The following is a 21,305-nucleotide window of genomic DNA, read 5'->3' as shown; positions in this document are numbered from 1 at the left end:
ATCTCAAGCCTTGGGCGATTTTCCGCAAGTGATTTTCAGCCTCTTTCCATAGCCAATTCAGCCCCACAACAGTAGCAGATTTTCAGCCATAAAGACCAGCAAAGGCAGCGTTTTCTCTTGCGTTTTCAGCCGCAGCAAAAATCAACCTATCAACATTTTTGGAACATAGATAGAAAGCGTCAGATTTTATCCATTTGGGTCTCTGGACAGCAATACAAAGGCGTCAGTATTTAGCCCTTAGATCGGTCTCGCCATCCTCGTCGTCGTCATCGATCTAGCCTAGACTTGCATCAGCCACATGCATCCACTTTGTACCAGTTTGTGCAATCAATCGTAGACCACTCTCGCCAACGAGAGTGGGGCCTTCGGAGGAGGGTTTTACAACGGCTTGGTGTCATATTTCTCTTCTCTCTGTATCTCTCAGTCTCATATACTTGTACGCACAGTGTCCATTCACTTTGTTTATGATCATTGCACTCTCTCATTAAGAACGGAAGGCTCTCCCTTCCAGAAGAACAAAAAGGAACCTTGAGCACATTATGGAGCACTCATCTTGAGAAAGAACAACATTTATTCCGCTACACCTTACATTGGTATCAGAGCTTTGGCAGTGTTTTGTATCACTCAAGGAAAGAACCACAAGATTGTTGCGATCGCACGAACCCAAGTTGGCTTGGGCCTGTCGATTCCTAATCATGTTTTTGAAGAGTGACGAGAATCCCAAGAAAGAAGGGCTTGTCCAGCCTCCCCTTGTGCCTCTTTTCACTCATTGGGAGCGGACCATGCACTTAGCGGCCAGCCAATCGACGTGAGGTGGGAAAAAGAAACCTTGGTGTGAGCGCAAGGCCGCCAAGGGGTGCCCGCGAAAAAGAGTAGAACTCGGGTGAAGAGAAGATCCTTCTCAAACACAGATTGCAAGCGAAAGAAAACCCTCAAGGACCTCAAGAACCTCAAGACCCTCAAGAACCCAAGAACCCAAGACCCTCAAGAACCCAAGTTCCTCGTGAACTTAAGAACCAAATATCATAGTGCATGGTCATCACCCGAAGCGGAATGGATACTTCGCATATAGGTGATGAGCATGAGAGAGGCGACGAAGAATTTTTCCCACCAGGAGGTTTTTCCGACCCTCCCCCTTCACCATCTACGCCACAAATTGTACCAAATCCTATGGAGGTGATGGTCAAGTCGATGATGGACATGATGACCAAACAAGAAGCGACTCGCATTGCCTTGGAATGTGAGCGCGATGAACCAAAAGAAAGAAAATCACAAAGAAAGGAGGAAGCCGAAGCAAGACGAGCGGCCTTTGAGGCCGATCTTGAGGTTCAAAGAGACCTCCGCACTCACAAATTGGTTCGACAAGTTCTTGCCTCGAAGTCTGAACCAACCAAAGAGGTTGGTAGTTCCTCAAGTGGCGCAAGCCGGGATGTGGACTCCAACAATACAGTCACAGAGAAGTTGACTTTCAGTAAGTATGATGGTAAGATGGATGCTACGGTTATTCATTCTTGGTTGCATCAATTTAATGCTTATTTTGTGACAACTAAGAAGACAAGGAATAGCAAGGTTTTGACGGTAGGTATGTACCTTGCCGGTGATGCCATCAATTGGTACCATGCATGGCAAGAGGCACAATTAGCCGTGCACCTAGAAGAAGCCGAGGAACTCACGCCCCTTTCCTTCAATTGGATGATTTCCAAGACAAGCTCAAGGCGCGGTTTATGCTACCTCAGTACCTCGCACGATTGAAGGACGATTGGCGCGCTCTCAAGAAAAATGGTATGCCGGTTATGTCTTTCTCTAATCGTGTGTTGCAGCTCGGCAGTCAATTATGCAAATCGGATGCCAAGCGTAAGGAGGCATTCCTTTATGGATTGGACGAGTATATCAAGTATGATGTCGAGGTACTTGATCCAATCGATCTCAACAAGGCGGTAGCAATTGCTCTCACACACGACATGAAGGACAACAAGGAAAAGCCTAAGGAAAACAAGACTTCTCAAGGAACCCCTTAGAATTATCAGAACACGCAGAATGGTAAGAATGGTAAGAATGGTAACTCTTCTAGCCCTTCTTCCTCTAATTCCTTGGAAAATAACTCTAATAATGAATCTAAGGGTAAATCTAAAGCACCTGCAAAACCTAAGCTAACCCTCGATGAAAAAGCTGCACAAGGAATTATAGGAGGATACATCACGGCTGAAGAACAAGTGATTTATGCTAAGGAAGGTAGATGTTATCAATGTCACATCAAGGGTCACATTAAGAAGTCTTGTCCTAAGACAGCCCCACCTAAAGAACCAAAGGCACCCACAGCAACCACAAGCACTATAATGAACCAAGCTCAATCTTCTCATGACTCTGACACACACATTGATGAGTCTCTCATGAAGTGCTATGGTCATGTAAAGGGTCAGCATTTTATCATATTGTTTGATCCAGGCAGTATGCATGATGTGATTAGTGCCTCTCTTGTTGAGAGAGCCCGCCTAGAGGTTAGTTAGAAATCTCCTCGCGAGATTTCTGGCTTCGCTCCTGGTATGGACTCTCTCATCACAAAAGAGTGCCTTGATGTGATGTTTACCGTTCAACAAGCTGCTTTCCGTCAGAAATTTCTTATGTCTCCTCTCTCAGGATGTGATATGATTTTGGACATAAAATGGTTTCGTGAGCTTAACCCTCTCATATTTGGGAGGCTAACACTCTCACTTTGCATGGCAATACTGACTCCCCCCTCATCATTCGTGTTGAGGAGGGATTGCATTCTTTTCCTCTCATCTCTCATGTGTAGGTAAAGCGTGAATTACGACAAGGAGCACGAGCGGCATTCATCTATGCTGCTTTAATTTCCCAGAGCATTCAGGCTCCAGCTAAGTATTTAGATTTGTTTACCAAGTTTAAACATATCTTTTTGCAGGATGATCTTCTACCTCGTCTCTCACCCGAGCAACTGGAGGACCATCACATCGAGCTTATGGAGGGAGCACAGCCTGTAAGGCTCCCTATCGTTTGAACAAGACAGAGGAGGAAGAGTTAGAGTGACAACTCACGGAGTTGGTAGCTAGAGGATTCATACGTCCTAGTGTAAGTCCTTTTGTTGCTCCTATTTTGTTCGCAAGAAGGATGGTTCGTCTCGTTTGTGTGTTGATTACAGGGCATTAAAATAGATGACCGTCAAGGACAAGTTTGAACATGTGTCGTATTGAGTATTTGGCTCAATGGGGTTAAGGTTTTCAGCAAGGTCGATCTCAAGAGTGGATACCATTAGGTACGGGTATTCAAAGGCGACATTTTCAAGACCGCTTTTTGCACCGAGCAAGGGCAATAGAAGTATATTGTTATGTCTTTTGGATTGATAGGTGCCGTGGGTACATTTAATCGTCTCATGGTAGTTTGTTTCGGCAATATGGTTGATGTATGTTTGTTCATCTTTTTGGATGATATTCTCATTTTTTCTGCACCGTGGGAACAACATGAAAGAGATGTCGAAAGGGTACTAACCCGTTTGGATGAGTGTCAATTGTACATTGCAGCTGAGAAGTCTGAATTTTTTCTTATTGAAGTCACTTATCTGGGTTATATCATTTCTGTAGAAGGCGTCAAGCTAGAGCCCGCGAAGGTGGAACGGGTCTGTAATTGGAATTTGCCCAAAATTGCATATAATGTGCGTTCTTTTCTTGGGTTATGTCAAGCATATAGTTCGCATATAGAGAATTTTGCACGCATTGTTGCACCTATGACTGATGTTTTAAAAGGGGTAAAGACTCGCCTTCAGCACGTAGACTTGCCCGAGGTAGCCATTGAGGCTTTTGCAGCTCTCAAGGTTGCGGTGACAGAAGCAGTGTGTCTTATCCTTGCCTCTTGGGATGATCCTTTGAGGTATGGACGGATGCGAGCAATGTTGCCATAGGCGTTGTGCTTCAGCAGCATGGTCGTCCTGTATCTTTCCTTAGCCGGAAGCTCAATAGTGCGAAAAAGAATTATTCAGTTTATGATAAATAACTTTTGTCTGTTATTCACTCTCTTAAGCATTGGAAGCATTTTCTTTATGGTAGAGAGTTTACAGTTTGCATAGATCATCAAGCCCTCAAGTGGCTCCAGTCTATGCCTAGTGCACGTTGGAGTGATTGCCAAGCATGGTGGTTACAATTGTTTGAGCAATTTGGAGGTTTGATTAAGTATGTGCGTGGAAAAGCTAACCCTGTTGTAGATGCGTTGAGTCGCAAAGGACAAATTTTGGCTCTTGAGTCAAGATCCACATTTTCTATTTAGGGTGAGTCTTTCGACAGCATGAAGAATCAGTATGCGGATTCCGAGTTTGGTAAGCATTGGTTGCAGGCTCTTGCTTCCCAAGGGCCAAGCAACTATCTCATCCGTGATGGTTTGTTGTATTTGCGTCAACGTTTATGTGTGTTGCCCTCTCTCAGGCCAACCATATTGCATGATGCACATGATTCTCTCACGGGTGGGCACAGGGGAATGAACACCACTTTGGAAAAAATAGAAAGATTTTTTTATTGGCCTAAAATGCGAAAAGATGTGTTTTGTTATGTCACACAATGCACTATATGTCAAAAGGTAAAAGCTCCTCAGATAAGCATCAAGGCCTCTTGCTTTCGCTGCCTATTCCCGATGGACCTTTTCAAGATATTTCCATGGATTTTGTGAATAACCTACCAAGTTTGCATTCAAGGAACACTCAATATTTGACAATTGTTGATCGTTTCAGCAAGTTTTGCATGTTGATTCATTGTAAAGCCACAGTTACTGCACAAGATGTAGCACGGTTGTTCATTAAGCATTGGTACCCCCTCTGTGGTTTGCCAAAATCAATTGTTTCAGATAGGGATGTTAAGTTCACGTCCAATTTTTGGCGCGCTCTCTTTGAAAGTTTTGGCACTAAGTTCAATTTTTCATCGGCTTTTCATCCACAGTCAGATGGTCAAATAGAAATTTACAATCAATTGGCTTTTGATGTTTTAAAGTCATATGTACATGATCAACAGCCTTAGTGGGATCTCTATCTCCCATTGGTTCATGCTATTTTGAATGACTCTTTTTCTTCTGCCATTGTTCGGACTCCATACGAGGCAGCTTTTGGCCATCTGTTCCAATCACTTTTGACTCGCTCGGTCAGTCAAATGCCTAATGCCAATGCTGAAAGTCAATCATTGGATGAGGTTTCTGAGAATGTGAAGCTTCGGCTAAGCAAGGCTCAGGAATCTTATTCACGGCAGGCTAATAAGCATCGTCAGGATGTTTCGATCAAGGAAGGAGATTGGGTGTATTTAAGAATCATGAAGCAACCTCTTAATCAAGTTGGAAAGAAGTGTCCCAAGTTGTCTTTTCGTATGTATGGTCCATTTCCAGTCATTAAAAAGATAAATGAGGTTTCAATGAAATTGCAGTTGCCTAACTCATGGTCAATGCACAATGTTTTCCATGTTTCTTGGTTGAAAGTGTTTTAGGGAACACCTCGAAAGGACATTTTGGAAGAAGAAGAATCGGGGATCATCGATGAAGCTGAAGTCATGGAGCCGGAGCAAGTGTTGTTGCATCGGTTTTGACATGGTTCAAAGAAGCAAGTGAGACAATTTTTTTTGAAGTTCAAGGATGGAGGAACCCACAAAGCGGTGTGGGTCGACGAAGAGTTTTTCAAGGATTATCCAGAGTTGTTGGTAGACTACAAGGAAGCCATGTAGCTCGATACCAGTACCTCACTTTAAAAAGGAGGGGATGTCACGTGACACATCCAACCCTTTGTGTCCGTGGACAAGCTACTTCATAACAAGGGTTCCGTCAGTCGAGTCAGTCTAGATTAGAAGTGTTTTGGCACTTTTGTGAGTATGTTCGCAGATTGTGCATTCCTAGGCACTTAGCGTAGATGCATATCCTCTACTTGCACACAGCATGATCATAAGCATTCCCATCAGAATCCATCAAAATCCTTCAGGGGAATTTTCCACTGTATTTTACCTATTTTCCCTATTTTTGACATTTTTCACTTATTATTTTAATGACTTTTGTTGGGAACTGAGTAGGGAAAATTGGGTAAGATAATATATAAGCAAACCAAGGTTAGCACTATTTGGCAGATGAGCAAGGAGAACACGAGCCTTCGGCGACAGGTTTCCCCTCTCTCTCAGCAAGACTCCCCCACCTTGGGCGATTTTCCTCCAACAAGCTCCCTAGCGTTTTTGGTCGTCATTGCCATAGCTTCCAGTGATTGGCGTTTTCAGCAAGGCAACATCACCCTACACTTCTAGTGCTTTGCATTTTCAACAGATACCTAGATCGCCAAGCATCATCCATGCCAGCATTTTTCATCCAAGCTTTGGTCACCACCGATCTTAAGCCTTGGGCGATTTTCATCAAGTGCTTTTCAGCCTCTTTCCACAGCCAATTCAACCCCACAATAGTAGCAAATTTTCAGCCATAAAGACCAGCAAAGGTAGCATTTTCTCTTGCGTTTTCAGCCGCAACAGAAATCAGCCTATCAGCGTTTTTGGAACACAGATAGAAAGCGTCCGATTTCAGCCATTTGTGTCTTTGGATAGATGTACAAAGGCGTCAGTATTCAGCCCTTAGATTGGTCTCTCCATCCATGTCGTCATCACCATCGATCTAGCCTAGACTTGCATCAGTCACATGCATCCACTTTGTACCAGTTTGTGCAATCAATCGTAGACCACTCTCGCCAACAAGAGTGGGGCCTTCGGAGGAGGGTTTTACAATGTCTTGGTGTCGTATTTCTCTTCTCTCTCTATCTCTCAGTCTCATACACTTGTATGCACAGTGTCCATTCACTTTGTTTATGATCATTGCACTCTCTCATTAAGAACGGAAGGCTCTCCCTTCCATAAGAACAAAAAGCAACCTTGAGCACATTATGGAGCACTCATCTTGAGAAAGAACAACATTCATTCTGCTGCACCTTACAATCCTATACAAAGTTGTATGTAGACAGTGGACCGAGCTTGTGATATGGCATGTGTTACAAAGCTCCCGTGCGTGCCTTCAAACTGGGGGTAGTTGGGCAAGATCACCAAGCGAGAGAACACATTTGTTGTTGAAGGGATCTGCCAATGTATTGCTTGTCACATTCACATTTTGTCTTACGATAAGGAAAAAACTCGTTTGGATTAACATGGATAGCTCCTCTATAATTATAATATCGATATCTACCTTTATAACATGGATAGCTCCTCTATAATTATAATATTTGCCCCTTTTCTGTCTAAATATCACTCATCGGTGTCATGAATAGAGAGGGGTTACTGTTGATTCGTGGTTGGTATCTTGAACTGGTAATGTATTTTAGATGCAATGCTGCTAAGTCTTGTTGTTCCCACTCCGATGGTAAAGCGCCCAACAATAATACAGAAGTGAGGGTAGTAGGAGTGTCTATTTCATTTGTCTGTCGACCTTGTTTATCGCTGTATATGTGAGTTATGTTGCCGTGCTGCAAGAGGGACATATTTCTAGATTGTGAGCAAAGATGTCAAATTGCATCCTCCAATCTTTATACAATGTAGTAATTTTAAACCATGACCTAGCATACGGACGGTAAGCTGGTTTCAAGTTGGTTGCTTATTGACACTTGGACTCTAATCTTCTAGGTCTTGAGAACTTCATATTGACACCTATTACGAGAGAAACGAGGACATATATAGTATGATATCAATTACTTTGACACCTAGTATGGTATCAATTTATTAGAGCTAAAGTAAAAATGCACAAGGTAAATTCACTATATGATACACCATACACATTCACTACTGTAATACATCACATGCATTGGCTAGCAACCGCATGTAAAGAGTTGCATTGTAGCTAACATGTGCAGAGTTTGACATCAAGTGTATAGTCTTGAAACCAAGATCCAAATAAACCGAAGCAAAGGAAGCAATGCAAAAAATTCTAAAACAAGAAAATAGATAAAGTGTCACAAAAATACGGAAGCGTAGATTGACTTTTAGTTGTACTTCAAATACTCAATAGAATTAGAGAGAGAGAGAGAGAGAGAAGAGAGAGAAAGCTTGACACTTCCTTGGGGACCAGAAGATGGGTTGTCCCCCCCCCCCCCCAATAAAGAGATTATCTTTATTACTAAGGGAGAATCTTTACAAGCACAGGAACGGGGCAATAGCCCGTCCTCTATTCTTTATTTTCTCCTTCTGACTGAGAGAGTGCGAAATCTACTCTCTAAATACTGAGATGATTTTCCCTCTGCTATGAGATTTTGGGAAGCTCTCAAAAATGAGAGTCTATCTTCCACAAAACATAACGGAAGCTCTCGAAAATGTCAGTCTACCTTCCGCTAACTGTGTCTCTTTATGAATAATCATTCATGTAATTAAAAAAGGGAGAAACACGCAAAATGTATGCACACATACTTGCTGTAATTTATTGCACATAACCTGAAAATGTTACCTGAGCACCTTTCAATGCCACAATAGAGAACTTTTTTGCAACGGAATCGCACCAAACTTTCTGTATATGTAGTGTAGGTAGAGAAGAACTAGATTCTATGTGTACTTTGCTGAAATCCATCCTAAAAGAGATGATTAAGGGTTGAAAACAGAGAATTTACAGCCATCACACTCTACGAAGAGAGTGCCTGCTGCAACTTCTTGCTATGGAACTATACCGAAAGCTGGCTATGGCTATTAGAACCCTTGTTCTAGACAATGGGAGCACAAAGCCACCACATATGTCTCAAGGGACTGCTCTCAAGCTTCCACAGAGGGCTCCAATGCGTAGAGCATACTCGTAATAGGGGAGGTAGGAGCACTGCCAACACTGAGAAATGGAGGAGGGGGTGCTCCTAAATAGCTAGCAGGAAGAGGGGGCACTAGGAAAAGAGAGAGGATGAGAGCGAGAGTGAAAGAGTCACTTTGCATTGGTAAGTGTGCCAAGTGGCACACTTACTCAAAAACTTAAAAACCATTCAACTTTCACATTTTAAAAGTCCCTAAGCTATTAATAAAATGTGCAAATTGACTCACAACTGCACACACAGATGCTACTAGTGAAATGTTAGTTGCTCCCAGCACAATGTCGTACCAACACTGCTCTGGCATTACCTATTCGCACTTGTCTGACCATTTGATCAGCACAAACCATTTAACATAATTTAATTGAATTATCCTAAGGCCGTAAAAATAATTCAAGCCTTAGGGTTACTGTGGTTCTAAGGACCCCATCTCATCCTTGTGCTCTGACTGACGTGCGTATCTTTTTGAGCCTAAAATCTAAGGCTACTATTTACCCCTTCATTGAAAATCTGATTTCCCAATCACTAGGGTTTCATGGTATTTTTTGCTAGGGTCTCCGTGAGGTGCTCTGGCCCAAACTTGGGTGCACATGAGGCCCCAGAACTGCTAGATCTATTCTGATGCACATAACTAATTAGATAATTATTTTCTCACAAATAAATTAATTATTTACGAAGTTTGATGTCATAAAATCTAATATCTAACCAACCCAAATGATTTTCTCATATTAAACTGATCACTTAATGTGGGAGAATAAACGGGAACAAGGGTTAAGATATAGATATGTGCTTATAGATCTATTTCAGCACGGGACCAATGGTAAAGGGGCCCAAATGAGAAATGGTCTATCAAAGAGCAAGTCTAACCAACGGAGCGTAAGACCTTAGGGTTAGCTTCATTAAAGACCTCCAATAATGTGTGTAAAAGTCCTTTGAACTTAGGTAAGCTAGGGCTCAGCTTGAGGTGGAAACCCGACCCAGCTCGAGGTTCTTGTCTTCCTTGAGGTGCTTGTCATGCTTGAGGTACTTGTCGTGCTTGATTAAGGTGCTTGAGTTGCTTGTCCTGAAGACCTCCAAATAATGTGGGAAAATCCTTAGGGAACTTAGGTAAGCTAGGGCTCAGCTTGAGGTGGAAACCCGACCCAGCTCGAGGTTCTTGTCTTCCTTGAGGTGCTTGTCATGCTTGAGGTACTTGTCGTGCTTGATTAAGGTGCTTGAGTTGCTTGTCCTACTGGATGATTAAGGTGCTTGAAGTGCTTGTCTTGTTGGATGACTAAGGTGCTTGAGGTGCTTTGTTATGCTTGGTTGAGAATTTTGTGGGAACACCCCAAGCTAGAAGTTCTTTGTCGTGCTTGATGAGTAAGGTGCTTGAGCACCTAGAGTCAAAAGGATCCCTACATAAGAGGGAGCGAACCCATATTATAGGGGCTAGTGAGAGAACACACACATTCACACTGAAGGAACCCCAAGCCTTAAGAGGCAGAAAGGACACATGTCAAGCTCCTACCCATGCTACCTTCATGAGGTGCTTTAATTCTATTGGCCAGGATTAAAAGGGATCCAATGATAAATAAATTGAGTTATCTAATTGTTTTTGCTTATCAAGTCATCTCTGTCAAAGGGGAAAGGGGGACACTTGTCCCAAGGCTACCCTTGTTGCTTGTAATGCTTCCTGCTTGTGATTGGCTAGGCTTGGAGGGGTCCAGTGAGCTTCAAGCATGAGCTACAAGGGGTTGCTTAGGGGGTATACTCTCCCACACACACTCACACACACTCTCATTATGCAATGTGCAAAGTGCAAGAGCTCCCTCTCCTTCTCCAAGAAAGTAGAGGTTGAGAGCCTACACCAACACTCTTGGGTATGGAGTGCAAATCCAACCAAGAGCCATGCTTCAATGCTTAAGCTTTCCATCTTATCCTTATTCATTAATATGCTATTATGTATGCTAGCAAGAAGAGTTATGATAAGTGAGGAGTTATTTCTTTCTCCTATGAACTGTTTCTTCTTCCTCTCCCCTACCCTCATTCCCTGCTAGCTCTCTTCAAATTCAAAGGTGTCTAAGGTCTTGGGATTGAGGCTTGGGATAGTTAAATATTTCTTCAAAGTTTATGTTATGCTTGTGATGCATGAAGCTTTCCATCTTCATTGCATCACCTAGGCCACAAGGAACACAAATATTGTATTGTAACAAGTCTCTCTTCATGGGAGAAATCATAATACAAATGCTTATTGGAGGGGGGACCGGCTCCACATAAATCCGGTCCTCAACTGTTGTCATGTTCTTTAAATTCTCTCTCCTGCAAAAGTATTTTTCATGCCAAGTTAACTAATTACTATGCCTATGTTGTTATCTTTAATTATGTTCACCGACTATGCTCACAAAGTAATTTCTCAAAAGTACTCTCATTAATTTCCGCTAATCTCAAGTTAATAGGCCAATTCCATTACATTGGTATCAGAGCATTTGGTTTCTCTTTTCTTGATTAAGAAGAGAGGTCCTTAAGTAGCCTATAAATGGTTGATGTTGTTAATTATATTAGGGTAAGTGGAACTGGGATCTATTATCGATTTTGTTGAGCCCACTATGTGGGATATGGTGCACACCCCGGGAGCTTTGGACTTAATAATGGAGTCTTTTTAGACTTGCCTACGGCTTTACCATTATTGAGCCATAAGAAGTCTACAAGGAGCTAGACTTCAGCAAATCTGCTATGTTAGACCTACCCACTACTCTCTATAATTAACCACTTTGAGCCGTGTGTGTAGATACTTAAGAGCCAATTTTCAAAGACTAAGAGGAGTGGAAACTAAGGTTTTGAATTACCAAAGCATACACTAAGTACATACATAAATTTTGTTACCATGGCTGACAATAATCAAGAGAGTAGAATGAACAATGATAGCTTTGATTTTGCACATGAAGGTGCTAATGATGATGCCCCCATGTTTGTCAATTATCTCGTTACTAGGTTGCAGCAAGCTAAGGGCAACCCTGCTTTGCAAGCTGAAGTTACTCAACAACTTCGTGCTTATGGAATTTCCCTTCCTGAGCTTAGGAGGCCTATTGAAGAGGGCCCCAAAAGAAGACTCTCTCCCATTTGAGAGGAGGAATCCAAAGAGCAAGAAAGCAATGAAACATTAAGTTCCTCTGAAGATGTGCCTCCACGAAGACGGTGGTCTAGACGATTGCCCACTCCTTCCAAGAGAAAAAGGTCAACACATAGTCCCTCTCCTCATCATTCCGAAAGAGAAGAGAGGAAACAAAGGAAGAAAAGGGCTAGGAAGAGGTCACCCTCTTCTCTTTCTTCTTCACCTTCCTCCTCTTCCGATGAAAGCTATGGCTATTCTCCTAGAGAATACAGGAGGGGAGGACATCCCAAATCATACCCCGCATGCGAAGGTCACAAAAAGCTAAAGAAGTTCAAGGAGGGAGGAAAGAGTATCTCTTTTCTCACCTATGATGGCACCTTTGGTGCTACCAACAAAGTGTTTGTTGGCCTTCATCCAGTAATTCAATGCGGCCTTTGGAGACAAGGGCTTCATGGAGTCTTCTCAACTACACCACGTAGCTATGCACTTCCAAAAATCAGCTCGTCAATGGTGGGCTAGCCTTCGTGGCAATGGCGGTGAAGCCCAGAGACATGGAAAACTCTACGAGTTTCCATCATGAAGCAATTCCTTGCAAGCGATGCAAAGGACAAAGTGCTTACCGAATGGTGTAGTCTAAAGCTTCTCTCTCATGAGTCTATCCACAAGTATGTAGAGAAGTTTTGGGATTTACATCTCAAGGATATTGTCTTTCACAAGATAGATTTTGCCGAGCAAAGACAACAATTCTGTGTGGGATTACCTGAAGAGATGGTAGAATAGATCAACTCTCAACGGCTTGGTACTATTAGCGAAGTAATCCATCACACCATGGTTGCTTCACGCATCAATTTCCATCAATGGGCTAGATGGAATGTCAAGCCCATGGAAAAAAAAGACAAAAATGATGCAAAGGGGAAAACTAATGCTCAAAATTCTTCCCAAGGCACTACCAACAACAACAACAACAATCAGTCCAAGGAGAAGGGAGTTTACAAAGGAAAAAACAAAGTCTCTTTTGAAGAGCTTGAAGCTTTTTGCAAGGACCATAAGTGTTTCAAGTGTGGAAGGACATGGCTATTGTTCTTGCCCCAAAAATAATGCTCGCAATGAGACTCATAGGGCTTCCACCATCGAAGCTCCAAAAGAGGATGCTCATTGCAAAGGATCATCACTTTCCTATGCTTAGGGAAAGGTAAGAGAGCATGATGCCTTCATCTTGTTTGACCCTGGCTCTACTCACAACTTTATATCAACGGAGTTGGCTACCAGGTTGGGAATTCAAGCTTTTGAGATGGGAGATATGATAACGGCTGACACAACTTTCAAGGGACAACAAGCATCTTTTACTCCCTTGATTGGGAAGTTGAGGCTTCATGTCCAAAGCTATGTCGACAAAGAAGACTTTTGCATCTCTCCTCTCCAACATAAGGATTCTATCCTCATGTTGGGAATTCAAGCTTTTGAGATGGGAGATATGATAACGGCTGACACAACTTTCAAGGGACAACAAGCATCTTTTACTCCCTTGATTGGGAAGTTGAGGCTTCATGTCCAAAGCTATGTCGACAAAGAAGACTTTGCATCTCTCCTCTCCAACATGAGGATTCTATCCTAGGGCCGCCATGGTTTGATCGCATGGCTACCAATATGAAGTTCCCTGAAAGGAGAATCTGCTTCACCTACATGGGAAAAAACATGCATATAGATGCTAGTGAGTGTGGTCGCACTATTCCACTTGTAAATCCTCCTGCTTTTGATAAGTCAATGAAGAGCTCAGTTTCTGCGTACATAATTTTTGTCAAAGAGTCTCTAAAAGTTCTAATGTTTTATCAAATGTAAATGGTAGTAATCAATAAGAGTTAGACTTGTCTAATTTTCTAAAAGGATTCCAAGATGTGTTCATCGATGATATCCCTATGGACTTACCTCCAAAACGAGGGGATGATGACCATCGCATTAAGCTCCTTCCAGGAAGCTCACCACCTAACAAGCCTCCTTATCGAGTCTCACGAGCTCAACAAGAGGAGATCATGAATAGGGCAATCACCCTTCATATGTCCAATTTGTCCACACTTGAAGTATCTTCCTTCGCTGATGTAGGTTCTCAATTCAGCAGGAGAGAGATATTTCCCTTTCTTGGGCTGATTTGGCTTTGCTTTTGCATCGGAGGTGTCTCTTTTCTTCTTTTGAGAAGAAGAAGTAGAGATAGATTGTTCATGGAGAGCCTTCCACTTGGCATGATAGGTGCTTTGCTCCATCTTCCTAGGAGTACCCTTGTCCTATATTCCATCAAGTATGTGAGTTGATTCCATAAGTATCTGCAAGTTACCTCGAGGGTAAAGCTTCATAGCCTTTTGCAAGGCTTCATGAAATCCTGCTTCAAACTTGCGCATGTTCTCCGAATCTTCAATCTTCTTGAATGGAGTGACTTTCAAGAGAGCGTCCCAAAACCTATCCACATAGCGTGGAGCAGTTTTGTTCTCTGACTGTGAGAGTTGATCCCATTCTTTCTTTACTTCTTCCTCATAATTTGGAGGAAGGAACTGTGTGTAGAACTCCTTCTTGAAAGTAGTCCAATCTTGGGGTTTGCATTTTTATAGGATCAGGGTTAACCACCAACTTCTGGTAGTGCCTTTCAGGTACATGCTAACATGGTGAAGCTTGGATCTTTCTTTAAAGTTCCCTTCTGCAAATGCAACTTCAAATTGGCGGATGAAAACCAAAGCTTTGTCAGTATCACGTCGTCCATTGTAAGTGTCAAATTTTACGTCTTTGTCACCTGACTTGACTGTTTTCTGCTTGTGGTGCTTCCTCTTATGGTGATCCTTCTTTTTATGCTTTGACTTCTTGTGGGCAGCAGTCCTTTCCCTTGAATGCACTTCCTGCTGCGACGGATCGTCAAGAAACATGTCTTCTGGAGCAACTATGTCATCCAGATCCTCTACCTCTTGTGCATGCGAGAGGTTCCAATTAAAGGATCTTTCTTTGGCTTTTGCGTCTTTGGGTTTTGCGAGATTTCTCCCGACCCCATATGCACTTTCTCCTTCCCTTTCTCAAGGGTATGGAGAATCTTTTGGACTTCTCGATGGAAGAGAACTTTTTGCAACTCTTCCACCTATTGTTGAAGAATAGAGAACTCTATCTTGCGTCCTTCCATTTCTGTAGTCGGCCAAGAGTTGCCAATCCCTTAAGAAAGAGAGAGATGACATTGCTCTGATACCACTGTCACAAAAATACGGAAGCGTAAACTAAATTTTAGTTGTACTTCAGATACTCAATAGAATTAGAGAGAGAGAGAGAGAGAGAGAGAGAGAGAGAGAGAGAGAGAGAGAGAGAGAGAGAGAGAGAGAGAGAGAGAGAGCTTGACACTTCATTGAGGACCAGAAGATGGGTTGGTGCCTCCCCCCCATAAAGAGATTATTTTCTTACTAAGGGAGAATCTTTACAAGCATAGGAACACGGCAATAGCCCGTCCTCTAGTCTTTCTTTTTTTCTCCCGACTGAGAAAGTGCGAAAGATACTCTCTGAATACTGAGAGGATTTTCCCTCGGCTATGAGATTTTGGGAAGCTCTTGAAAATGAGAGTCTATCTTCCACAAAACTCAACGGAAGCTCTCGAAAATGAGAGTCTACCTTCTGCTAATTGTGTCCCTTTATGCATAATCATTCCTGCAATAAAAACAAGGGAGAAACACGCAAAATGCATGCACACATGCTTGCTATAATTTTTTGCACATAACCTGAAAATGTTACCTGAGCACCTTTCAATGCCAAAATAGAGACCTTTTTCGCGATGGAATCGCACCAAACTTTGTGTGTGCGTAGTGTAGCTAGAGAAGAACTAGATTTTGTGTACTTTGTTGAAATCCACCCTAAAAGAGATGATTAAGGGCTGAAAACAAAGAATTTACAGCCACCACACTCTACGAAGAGAGTGTCTACTGCAACTTCTCATGATGAAACTTCACCAAAAGCTGGTTATGGCTATGAGAATCCGTGTTCTAGACAATGGGAGCACAAGGCCACCATATATGTCGGAAGGGCCTGCTCTCAAGCTTCCATGGAGGGCTCCAATGCGTAGAGCATACTGACACAATGGGGGGTAGGAGCACTGCCAACACTGAGAAATGGGGGAGGGGGTGCTCCTAAATAGCCAGCAGGAAGAGGGGGCACTAGGAGAAGAAAGAGGATGAGAGTGAGAGTGAAAGGGTCACTTTGCATTGGTAAGTGTGCCAAGTGGCACACTTACTTAAAAACTTAAAAACCATTCAACTTTCACAATTTAAAAGTCCCTAAGCTATTAATAAAATGTGCAAATTGACTCACAACTGCACACAAAGATGCTACTAGTGAAATGTTAGCTGCTCTCAGCACAATGCCGTGCCGACACTACTCTGGCATTATCTATTCGCACTTGTCTAGCCACTTGGTCCAACACAAATCATTTAAAATAATTTAATTGACTTATCCTAAGGCCGTAAAAATATTTCAGGCCTTAGGAGGGTTATTGCGGTTCTAAAGACCCCATCTCATCCCTGTGCTTGCACTGACGCACGTATTTTTCTGAGCCTGAAATATGAGGCTACTATTAACCCCTTCATTGAAAACCCGATTTCCCATTCACTAGGGCTTCACGGTATTTTCTGCTAGGGTCTCCTTGAGGTGCTGTGGCCCAAACTTGGGCACACGTGAGGCCCCAAAACTGCTAGATCTATTTTGATGTGCACACAACTAATTAGATAATTATTTTCTCATAAATAAATTAATTATTTACAAAGTTTGACATTGTTACATGAAGCATAAATGACCTGCAACAATAAACGAGGTGCTTTACGGACCTGCAATGTTTTATTGCTACTTTTCGATTGTCCAATCTACATGCCAATTTTTGAGTCTAGCTACAAAAAGGCAATGTGACTAGTTAAACATATCATGTTGCAATGAAACATCATAGATTGAAAGTGCAAAGTATACAATGCACATCATAGAGAGGTGCCATACAAAATTATGGTGGAGAGTTGGCACTGTGGTCTCTCCAAAAAATTATAAGAGACGGAAGTTGTACCCTGCTCCGTAGCATTTATGTGTTGTGCCAAGGAAACACATCTGCATGGGAAATTGGATGCGGATAACGAACCTTGCAGTGTTGCTGAGCTGGAGGCACGCTTGTGCAATTGGATCGTGTAGTGTTGTGAATATATTTCCTCCCTGCCATACAAAAAAATGCAGATGTAACTTTATGTTCTATTTCCTCTGATCAGTATTACCTTATGTGTGTGTGTGTGTGTGTGTGTGTGTATGTAAGCTTCTTTGGTCAGCAATAATATCTTCTAGCTTGCCATAGAGACGGTATACTCAAACTTGTCACCAACAACTCTAAAAGATCTATTGATTCCTTTGACAACGATCTCATTTTCAAGAGCAATAGATTTGTCTCTAGTCAAAACATGCAACTTGAAGGATCTCAAGGTGCAATCCCTCAAAAATATGCAAAAGTCAGTGCTTACAACAATGGTACTAGTAGTTCTATTAATGATACAATTGAGGTGGCGTAATGAAGGCAGCGAGAAATCTAGCCCTTTTTTGCATACAACCAGACTCCATATGTTCAGTCCGATCAATGTCGCCGCCACCACCCCATGCAACCAATTCTCCTTCTCAAGTCCTGGTGGCCCTCCAATCCATAGCACCCCAGTCAACCCCTCTGTCCAGACAACCCTCCTCGAATTTTTGCCGATGTAATGGATCTTATATGCCAAGCTAGTAAGAGATGCAAAGAAAGATGACTCATCTCTATAAGAAAACCGAGATAAGATGTAGCACCATGAGGAATGTATTTGCACAATAGGACGCTTGGCACCCAACATAGATGATATATTGAGTGTATAACTAAATAAAATAATTTATGAATCTTTAGGTTGCAAATGAATTTGATAGTAGACAAACTCTATACAATCCTCTCGATGTTGAAATTGGTTCCGCACTCAAAAAATATATTAACAAAAGTATGGATTTGCGCTATGGAATGTTAAGGAGATAATTGCACCCGATCTGTTTGAAATACTATACTTTCTATATGGGGTTTCTACCTCAACCGCCTGTTGCACAAAAGACCTTTGAGAAGATGTGAATAGATTATCATTGCCCGCCCTAGAGTACCTTTCCTCCAAGGGAAATGAGGGCTTGTGTTGGCTACAATACCAAACTGATGTCTGTCATCTGCAGCCATCTGAACTTGATCCACAGATAGCTGCTACGTACATGGACCTTTGCTCATAGGAACCACCACCAAAGCATGGTTATTAGCAAGAGAAGCTCTTTATAGGCCGCAATATTGGCCATATTGTCTATAGAGTTTCTGCTATCCAACCCAGTTGTTGAATGGGCAGCAGTGAACTGCTCCTAGAGGCTAATAGGTGCTGACATATTGGTATGCTTGTCTCCAGAAATGCCATTACTCCACAGGCTGTGTTCGTCATCTTCTCCAACATCAAATCTCTTTGTGTGGAAAAAAGAATTACCTTCTGCTTCTGCTCTTTGACTATTATTCTGATCTTGATAAGCAGCATAGGCACCTACATGATTTACTACTTGACTTCCATTGCAATGTTGTTGCATCTCCTTGGAGCTACACATTAACCAACTCCCGCGGCCACCATATTCTCCGTTGAATTGGTCATGAGAGGTGTTTCTGTTTTTCTACAGATCGTTCAAAAATGCTTGCCTCATCAAATTTTCAGATAGGCTATTAGCAGAGTTGGACAAGGAGTGCGACTGAAGCCAATGGCTCATCAGACCATGAATTGCACTAGTGGAAATATTCCCCAATGCCTTTCCCTCAACATTGAGCTGTCTGCCACTAATCCCCTCGCACACTCTGCTAAAAGCACAAGCAGCTAGCATTGAAGCGGCTTGCTTGATAACTTGAGGATAACCATCATAAGCTTTGGTGTGATCGATCCTGCTAAGATTTTCTGTCCTCATGTCCACTTTGACGTTTACTCATTCCATTTCTTCTACCTTTGCCATCTGCATCGCCACACAACCTGATAGAATTAGTAGAAAAATGTGTTGAACGGGCTTGGGAAGACAATGAGTGTTGGTGATTCGACTGCGGATTAGGCCAATTGATCATCGATTGAAATCTGATATCTTCTGTTCAGTAGCACTAGAACAGACCTCTGCCATGGGTTGATCGCACGAAATATCTGAGTGCTCATCATGTTGGTTGGCATCCGAAGTACCCTTCAGCTTGATGATCTGCGATTGCAACACAAGCAATGCAGAGTGCTTTTTTTATTTTATTCACCTAGTAGCTTTTCATGGCAGTGATGCTTTTTTTATTTAAAAAATCCTAATGCCATGTGGTGGCTTCTACATTCCTTGGGCTCACCAAGTAGAAACTTTTTATTTTTAAAATATCCTCTCTCTCTCTCTCTCTCTCTCTCTCTCTCTCTCTCTCTCTCTCTGTGTGTGTGTGTGTGTGACTTAGCGCTCTTCTCTCCATCACTGACTTTGAAAGATGCCTACGAGCGCACCATGGGGCATAGGCTAGTGCTCGAGGGGGCATGGGCCTCTCTCTCTCTCTCTCTCTCTCTCTCTCTCTCTCTCTCTCTCTCTCTCTCTCTCTCTCTGTGCAGCCGTTTTTTGACCTAGTAGACAGCAGTCCACTCTTTTGATCATAACTTCTTCATCCGAACTCCGATTTGGGTGATCTATAGCCTCAATCGAAGAGCACAAAGTCCTCTACGCATTGATGTAAAGACAGAAATTTTCAGAGTTATGGAAGGCGTTTCTGTAGTAGCATTTCCGAAGTGAACAGGTTCAACAAAATTGATTCTCATCTCCTATTTTACATACAATGTCTTCCAGCACTCGCAAGGGTTCTTCTTCTTCAACAAGGTCCACAACCATTGTGGAAAATGATCCAAAATCTCCTAAGTATGGAGATAGCAACACAACCACCCAACCAACGACATCGGAAACCATGATCATGGCGTAATTGGTATCATTGCAAGAGACCATAAACAAACAAGGCGAAGACTTACGAGCACTTGCAATGGAGAATGGCACACTAAGGGTACTTGTGGTTGAGAATGAGAATCTCAAGAGGACACTTGAGATGCAAACAACACGTTTGATGCAACTTAAAGAGGAAGTCAAGGAATGTAAACGCTCTCTTGTGGACTTGAATGCTTTGAAGGAGCGGATGAGCAAAGTAGAGCATGACTATGTATTGAAAGAGGAGAAATTTGACACTATGAGCCGGGATGTATGCGACATGAAAAATGTATGCACAAACAAGTCTTGGGCTGATGTATGTGGTAGCAATGTGGTTTCTAATTCCTCACTCATGCAAGCTATGGTTCAAACAAAGAATGTTGAGAATGTGGATGTGGAGGAGTTGAAGGAACGGGAGCGACGTTCCAAGAACATTGTTATTCGTGGAATTCCCGAAGAGAAGTTAGAGACACCTCCTTCTCTTGCCATTGTTATTGAAGATTTCTTCAAAACCCACTTTGGCATGTCCGGAGTTATGGTCTATGGAGCACATAGAGTGGGGAAGCAAGGAGCTCCTCGCTCGGGAGAACGGCCAATTGTATGCACCATGCCGGATGAGACCAAGCGAAAGATTATCCTTGATAATAGTTGGATCTATTTGAGGGATACAAAATGTTTTGTATATGAAGATCAAACTATTAAGCAACAAAATATGCGTCGCAAGGCATATGAGGAAAAGAATAATAAAAACAAGGAGATCTCTCATGAAGAAAATGTGCCCAAGGAGGAGGCAAGTCTCTCAAGCAAATAGGGATGCCTAACCTATGAGACCGAGTTACAATTGAAAATATGCTTTTGGAATTGTAATGGATACCCATGGAATGCGGGGGTTGGCATTGATGAACTAACAAGCAAAGACGATGTTGTACTTCTTGTTGAAACTTGGGAGCATGATACACAAAGGATTAACGGCTTGGAGGATTACAATGTACATTCATTGATGTGGTCAAAGAATCTCAAGCAACGAAGAGGACAAGGAGGGTTAGCATGTATGGTTAAGAAAGGATTCGAAGATTTTGTATCAATTGTGAAAGATGACAAGTACAAACGTTATGTATGGCTGAAAATTATGACACTAAAAAGAGCACCCATTTTTGTAGCCGGTTGCTACATTCCTCATCATGATTCTCCCTTTTATGCTTGCATGGATAGATATCAACCATTTTCTGATTTGGAAGAGGACATTGCTTATTTCAAAGGTGAAGGTGATGTTATTGTATTTGGGGATATGAATGCTCGCACAAAAACATTGCAACATGATACTCAACAATTTGATATGCCATACATTTCAAGGGAGTTGGAGGAAGTTCACTTGTATGATCGTACTTCAATGGATGAGAAAGATCCGGATCACTATGGAAAGGTACTTTTACA

Source organism: Adiantum capillus-veneris, chromosome 22 (assembly GCF_014529385.1).
Source record: "Adiantum capillus-veneris isolate H3 chromosome 22, ASM1452938v2, whole genome shotgun sequence".
Taxonomy (NCBI): domain Eukaryota; kingdom Viridiplantae; phylum Streptophyta; class Polypodiopsida; order Polypodiales; family Pteridaceae; genus Adiantum; species Adiantum capillus-veneris.
The sequence above is the reverse complement of the archived record's forward strand: the minus strand, read 5'-3'. Positions refer to the sequence as shown.